Consider the following 8,396-nt stretch of genomic DNA (forward strand, 5'->3'; position numbering starts at 1 on the left):
CCACTTTGATAGTGACAACGTGATCATCCAGTGAAAGAAGAACCAGATCATGCCAAGAGGGGTGACCACGGTTTAATTAAAATGTAATTACAGACCCAATTAGAAAGTTCCACCTACTCTATGCCTACGGTATCCCTGAGATGAGAAAGAATGAAATTGGTTATAGATCAAGAATCCACGGGCATCACTCTGAGTTTGAGATACCACATCTATTCTATGTTTCTAAAGCAAAATTCCTGCACATTCCAAACTATCAGTATAATTTATTATATCCACAATAGCCCCAAGCAACTTTTTAAAATCTCAATTCACAACTCCAGCAACATAATACTTTTCCTAAACATTTCCTTGAATGAAAAGATATATCCGCCCAACGTATGTCCAAAGTATGACAAATGAACAGCACTAAATAATTTCAAATATATATCAAAGCAATACAAACATAGCAAGCCACTAAGCCCAGTACTTCAACCATCTTTACAGTCAACTATGAGAACACTCACCTAACAATAGTTGATCATACAACTCAAAAAAATGAAAATAATGTTCATGCTAAATTCTCATAATTTTGATCTTTTACTTTTCTTTTTCTCCCACCTTGACGTATAACACAATAACAATCATATGATCGACATAAAGCTCTCTCTGCAACTTAGTCATCCCCAATAATTAACTACTGGAAATTTTGAAAAAATAATTAGATAACTCACGTCATGCTTTGATCACTATTAAAAAAAACTACTTTTCTAATCACGCTGAAGAAAATCAAATCATTCATCAAACATTGGAAGCAAATTGACACAAAATATCTTAATATTGACTCAGAATCAAAGGTTTTCTTTTCATTTTTTTCTTATTTTCTTAATCCGTCAACTCCAAAGAGAACCTGATAGGACAAAAGTTGATCCTACACTAGCCACAATTTGTTTTAATGTAGCGAAAATCCCTTGGAGAAAATACTCAAATGCTCTCAACAATTACTCAAAAACCAACGAATGCTCTCACAGTAATAGCAATTGCCACCACTGGGCACGCAGCTTTTCAGAAACCACTCTAGACAATATCCATTGTCAGCCCATCATCACAAATCAGTGTTTTCATGTCAAAAGTTTGGATTTAAATTAAATATCTACTCAGGCAGTCTAAATTGGATGATAGTCGTCTGCAACCACATCCATGAACTTTCGTCCCAGAGAACGAGAGTACCTGAATTGAAATCAAAGGAAGAGAAAAAACTGCACGACTTAAAATTCAACCTGCAATGGTTTATGGCATTGCCGTGCTGACATAGAGTTTGGAATGCAGGACACTTCATCTCCTTCAGCATTTCCTCTTCCTCCTATTTAACAAATGGCAATTCTTCTTTTCTTTTCACTTTTTTTTCCATCAATTTTCTCTTAGAGCAGACAAGCCAAAGGTTTACCCAAAAACCCATTCTCTCTTAAATATACCCTTTTGGTACGAGTTTTGACTCGCATTTTTTCATTTTCTATTGCAGAACTTTTTGAGAATGTTTATATTTTTATCTTTTGACTATATTGAGGAGATCATAGACGAAGATTTGTGAACAACCCTCAACTTGCTTGTTGACACACTCCACTGACTCCTGGTATTTTGCCTTACTAATGGCTATAATAAAAAAAAGCCATTCATAACCCAACTGATTCTTTCGTTTCAACAAAAACCCCATTGTTATGGATGTTCCTAGTTTATCCTCCATATGAAGAACCATGTGAAAGGAAAAAATCATAATCTGGATGTTTCACCTGATGTAATCTCAACCATTGATCAGCTGACTGAAACAAAGAGTTAGCCTGCTGTCGTTCACAGTTGCCATTAGTACTCCACACTGTCCCCTTCAACTTGTAAGAAGCTAGACCAAATACTGGTAAAGCTATCTTTGGAGAACCCCCAGAATTGCTTATCGGAGTGACAGGAACACTTTTCCCTCCAGTACTTACATGAATACTGCCACCATCTGCCAAAACATCAGTTAGAGATCAAATGCGGAGTGAGAAAATCAGAATTCAAAAAGCATCAACATGCTTTACTGATATGAAAACTATGTGAACAAAGTAGCAACAAGATGGAGGGAAAGAAAATAGAAAACAGATGAATCAAACCTTTTAGTGGAGTTGAAAGGGAATGAAAAGTTAGGAAGCAGGCAGCCAGGTCTCGCAAGGTTGGACCTGTTGGTATCCTGTATATCGGGTACCTGTAAGGAAATTCTTGTTTTAATTAGATAGCGGTAGATAATGAAAATTCATCTAGACGTTACTGATCGCATTGAACAAAATCCAATAGAACAGGAATGCTTAATAACTAACTGGCCTCCACACCAACTTAATCAAGGATTGCACAAGTATAATTGATGGCATACCAAGCAACCGATAGCCAACTGATTGGCAACAGATCAATGCTTCTTAAGGTTTTCAGCTGTGGAAAGTCCTTGGCAAGATCTCCAATCTGCAACATCCAGTTAACAGATATTAATTTTAACCTCGCAATTGAAACTACACCATGAAATAAAACATTCCTCAAAATAAATGCATAACCGAATCTTACCTTGTCAGCCAGAGGTTCACGACTATATGGAGTTGCTCGCTCAAAATATTGAAATGAAGGGCAACTGCTTCCTTCACCATCATCACTAGAAAAGCCTTTTTGTGCAGCTTTAGAGTGACTTCTATTGCCCCACCATATTTTGAGTCTCACTCTGCTTCATCACTACTACTACTACCTTCACTACCTGTATCTCTATAATCATCACTTGCATCACTCTCCTCACCAGGGGACCTGCAAAAAAAAACAGAGCATGTTCAGGACTCAACTGAGCCAGCATGAATCACGTGTCCAAACGTTATCAAGTTTTAAATGATATTGCTCCAATTAAAGACATGTGCATTAACACTGAATTGTGACAGGCAAAATCTTGTCTCAGATATGACACAACTGATATAGAGAGCCGCCGAAGCATGCAATATTTTCATCGTCTGGAGCAACATTAGAGCAGAATCGTTTGCAAAGATAGATTTCTCCAAAAAAAAAAATTGTTAAACAACAGGAGATAAATTGTTACAGTTAAAACAACAGGAGCTACGGTGTATATTATGCCTTATTTACCATATTATTATTATACAAAAGCATTCGGCTGTGGTCAGATTTACGAAAAATTTAAGGAACCTCCCTTTGACATGACTTGCTATGAAAATAACTGGTGAATTGGATAATCTACCTGGTGCCAATATTAGGTCCAGAAAGGTGAGTGTAAAGTTGAATGGCAGAAAGAGACGGTACATAATACTGCATACCAGTGTCGCTTCTATTCAACACTATCGGTACTCCAGCACCATATGCACTCCACTCATTGAATGACTCCCACAGATCACCAAGACTGAAGAAGGGCATGGATTTGGCTTCAGAATCCCTCCATCCTTTCATGAATGTCTGTGAAACCAAGAATTATTCCTATTATCAATGAAGAGCCAATGACAGAACAGCTAGAAAACATTGTGTTGTTAAAAATACAGGGTTCATAACAGAAGATATCAAAATCCTAAAATGCAAAATGCAAACTGCCGATAAAGGTTATACAAGATTTACAATGACAGTCATATGATATTACTTTTCAATTTTCAACATAAAATTTCCCTAACAAAAGAGAAATCAAGCACTTCAGATCACATCCTTAAATCACAATCAGAATTTGAAATTCTTTCGCAGTGATATTTTTGGCTAAATTGTTAAATGGATTATCCTTTCTAGTCATCTTTTCCAACATCACTTCGCCATGCAAACAATAAAGATGCAATTAGCCATGCTGGTAATTCTATGGAGATGGATTGTTCAAATAGTGCGCACATATATATATATATATATATATATATATTCTGCTATATTGGCGGAAGAGAGTCCTTTTTTTCAAAACAGAGGAAAATGAATTCTCTTTATTTGTTCAGGTTGTTCTTCGTTGTAGAAATGGATCGGCCTTTGTAATCTTTTTTAATAAAATTTGAGCTAATCTACACCTCATAAATAATTGAGACTTTTATTCACTGACCCATTTTAACTTTTCTGTTTACTATCTTATAAATACCTATGGAACAAAAATCTATATATACAAATATTTCCATAAATCATAACATCTCATCCCTGCCATATACCTAAGCATGCCACAGCCTCACCAACTTAAAGGCTGCTTCAATATATCATAGCATTTCATCCCTGCCCCATACCTAAGCATGCCACAGCCTCACCAGCTTAAAATCTGCTTCTATTAATCATGTCTCATCACTGCCCCATACCGAAGCCAGGCTCACCAACTTAAAATCGGCTTCAATAAATCATGACATTTCATCCCCGCCCCATACTTAAGCATGCCAAAGCCTCACCAGCTTAAAATCTGCTTCTATAAATCATGTCCCATCCCTGCCCCATACCTAAGCATGCCACAGCCTCACCAACTTAAAATCTGCAGAAATTTAACTGTGAGATGAACAAGCTATGGCCTGTTGGTAATTTTAATCTCGGTTGGGTCGTCTCATCCCAAAACGTTTGCTGGTGCTTCAAATGCAATGATAAATAAACATAAATAATCAGCTTTTAAAAAGGTGTATATTCAATATGGTGAGTTAAAATAAAATTAGATGGTGATCCTATTTAATTTGCCTTGCTAATGTGATTCTGTTCTCTTAGGAGAATTTTCCATCTCAATGAATGTTATCATGTTGCCTTTGTTTTTCCTAGTAAACAGTGTTTTCATTCACCAGGAATATTTTTCTTCATGGATCTGCATTTAGCTTTAAATTAATTAAAGTTTACAATGGCATATTCCGGACACTGAGAGATGGACCAACACATGACAAATTCCAATCTTGGATTCAAAGTGATGCCAGACTTCTCTTTTGCCTTCAACAACAAATTTTTTTCAGAACGCAAACTGCCGATAGAGCTTATGCAATATTTACAAAGACAGTCATATGATATTTCTTTCCAATTACATAATAAAATTTCCCTAACATAGGAGAAATCAAGTACTTCAGATCACATCCTTAAATCACACATCAGAATTTGAATTTTGAAATTCTTTCACAGTGATATATTTGGCTAAATTGTTAAATGGACTATACCTTCTAATCATCTTTTTCTACATCACTTTTCCATGCAGACAATAAGGATGCAATTAGCCATGTTGGTAATGGTGCTTCTAGAATCTAGAGTTCGCATATATATATATATATATATTTGATTTTTTCTTAGAAATTGATTTCCATTATCTGTTCAGTTTGTTCTTTTTTGTAAAAATGGCCTGGTCCTTGTAACACTTCTCCTTAAGATTTGAATTAATAATCTATGGGACTAAACCTCACACAAACTAAGTAATCTACAACATTTCTATTCACAACCCCATTTTTCCTTGACATCTCATCCCTGCCGTATGCCTAAGCATGCCAAAGCCTCACCAACTTGAAATCTGCTTCCATAAATCATATTTCATCCCTACCCATACCTATGCCACAGCCTCACCAGCTTAAAATCTGCTTCTATAAATCAGGACATCTCATCCCTGCCCCATACCTAAGCATGCCACAGCCTCACCAAATTAAAATCTGCAGAAATTATACTGTGGGACGAACAAGCTATAGCCTGTTAGTAATTTTAATCTCTGTTGGGCCATCACATCCCAATGCTTTTTCTGTAGCTTCAAATACAGTGATAAATAAACACAAATAATCAGCTTTTAATATAGAAGGTACAGATTCAATATGGTGAGTTTACAATTACAATAGATCCTATTTAATTTGCCGGGCGAGTGTGATTCTTGTCTCTACATGATTTTCCATCTCAATAAATGTTTTCATGTTGTCTGTGTTTTTTCTAGAAAATAATGCTTTCATTAACCATGAATATTTTCTTCATGGATATGAATTAGATTTAAATTAATGAAAATTTACAATGGCAGATTCCGGACACCGAAATATGGGCCAACATATGAAAATTTCCACTTTGGGGTCAAATGTGATGCCAGACTTCTTTTTTGCCTTCGACAACAAAAATTTTTCAGACCGCAAGCTGCTGATAGAGGTTATGCCAGATTTACAAAGAACAGTCATATGGTATTATTTTTCAATTTCATAATCAGATTTCCCTAACAAAAGAGAAATCAAGTACTTTGTAGAAGATAATTGTTCGGGTTTTCCCAATTGTGGGGTTTTGTCCTAGCGTGGAGCCTATATCTTGTGTTTATTATCTCTTGTGATCTTCATGCTTATATTTTGGCAATTGTTTGATGAAGAAAAAGAACACAGAATTTAAAAAGAAGCCAACAAAATTCACAAGTAATTATCAAGTAAGGAAAATCAACCTTCATCTACAATTTCCTTGATTTTCCAACATGGTTTGAGAGCTAAGGTTACTGGAAGATGGTTTGAAGATCACTTTATGTTGGCATTTTGCCTGAAAGACATTCTTGCAGCGGGTTCATCATTGTTGAAGCAGTCATCACTCCCTTTGATAAAGATCATTATCATATGTCTGCAACACCCCGCTAAAAGAAGGTATGAAAAGAAGGTCAGAAGCAATGTGAAATAAACATGTGCCCTTTTTAAAATAAAAATATAATAACTTCTAAATAAAAATACTAAATCTATCTATTCCAATCTCCAAAATAAACTATTTATTAATAAACAAGCCTAACATTACTAGGGATAAAATAAATACACTTGGAATACTAGAAAATTATCGGAAATAGACTGGAGGCTCATCACAATAGGGTTTCAAAGCAAGTACCTTGGGCAGATACTGAAGAGGAACTGCTGGTGTTGTAGATTCCAGACAACGATCCAGATTACAACAGCACGCCTTCCTTCCAGAAGCGGCAGAAACAGGGGAAGACACGGCCCTTGAACAAGCGTCTTAAATGGTTGTTTAATAAAAGACTAACCAACTGCCTTGCCTCTAACAAAGACTTTTTTGGATCTGTTGCACCTTCAAGCTCATCCAAGCCACTGTCATGAAATTGAGTATCTGCAAAAGATTCTAGCAATTTCAAATCAACCTCAATTCCCATAACAGCATTTGTATTGAACCGCTTTATTTGTGTAGCTTAATTACCGGCTATAACAGCCATTGGAGTTAGTATGAACTTAAATGTAAACTGGAGGCAATATCAGCAATGAACAGGCAGAATATGGTGATTTTTGTAAATTTAGGTTAAAATCATTTTTTATTTTAAAGAAAACTTAAAGCTATCTTGATTGAATGAGAGGTCTTCAAATTTAAATTTAGAAGAAACAGGTTAACCCTCTGAGACGCAGAGATATCTGGCATGCTTAAAAAACTAAGCAAAAGGAAGAGGGCATTTAACTCAAATTTAGAAGATAGGTTAATCTTCAGACGCAGAGACATCCGGGGCGAGTAAAAATTTAAGCAACCTATGTTTCCATAGATTTATTTAAAAGAAAGAAAAAATAATTTCAAAAGACTATAGCAGAAGAAGAATTTAAGGTTTGTGGCTGAAAAGAAAACAGTGTTAATAATCTAAGCAAGAAGAAGAAGGCATTTAACTCAAATTTAGAAGATAAGTTAATCCTCAGACGCAGAGACACTTGGCGCGAGTAAAAAATTAAGCAACCTATGGTTTCATAGATTCATTTAAAAGAAACAACAGTAATTTCAAGAGACTCTAGCAGAAGCAGATGCAGGATTTAGGGTTTGCGGCTGAAAGGAAAACAATGTAGGAGTGTGAAGGGACAAAATTTGACGGTAAAATTGAGATAAAGTTCAGAAAATTACAGAGCTGAGTATAACGATATTTACCTTGGAAAGAACTTTGAGGTGGAAGCCCGAAGCAAGTGAAGGGAGGAAGACGTCTCTGGCGGAAGCTTCTTGCACTGAAAGAAAGCGCCTGTTCCTCGTCCAATTATTAAATAAAAATCAGTCCAGTTCAGGCATTTCACCTACTCTGTCATATTGTGAGAAATAAAGGAAGGTGGTGTCTCGAAACCCCCATCGCTGCTAACTTTAAACTGCCTTCTCAGTAATTTGTAACGTTTTGTTTCAAAAGACTCTAGCAGAAGCAGACGCAGGATTTAGGGTTTGCGGCCCAGATGACCTCGAAGTCCCTGGGAAGAATCCCATAGTCATTTTCACAAAATGCGCTAAACTCGAATCCTGCGACGCACCGCTGCTATAACCTTTAGTTTTCGTCTGTACTTAGTGTGGTGGATGGATGAGAAAATAAGTATAGAGACGTCAGCAAATTGCTCCAATCAGGATGTATCCCATTCAAAGCCATAACAAAAAGTTTTACACAAAATAGACTCTTGCAGTTAATACCTTGCACAGATAAATATTTGTATCATAAAGTTTGAACACAAGTTGAAAAGGACATATTC

General features: G+C 36.0%; 1 pseudogene across 1 annotated transcript; it reads right to left on the reverse strand.

The window, feature by feature from the left end:
* Positions 1-816: 816 nt before the first annotated feature.
* Positions 817-7,097, reverse strand: LOC149260830 (uncharacterized; annotated as a pseudogene). The gene is made up of 7 exons (XR_016258325.1): positions 6,790-7,097; positions 6,365-6,547; positions 3,236-3,447; positions 2,566-2,796; positions 2,381-2,466; positions 2,124-2,215; positions 817-1,978 (listed from the first exon to the last, which is right to left on the reverse strand). The product of XR_016258325.1 is annotated as an uncharacterized LOC149260830 (transcript).
* Between the last annotated feature and the right edge of the window lie 1,299 nt (positions 7,098-8,396).

The sequence above is a fragment of the Pinus tabuliformis genome, chromosome 6 (genome assembly GCF_031772625.1).
Source record: "Pinus tabuliformis cultivar Carrire ecotype Pingquan chromosome 6, CPIR1, whole genome shotgun sequence".
NCBI lineage: Eukaryota > Viridiplantae > Streptophyta > Pinopsida > Pinales > Pinaceae > Pinus > Pinus tabuliformis.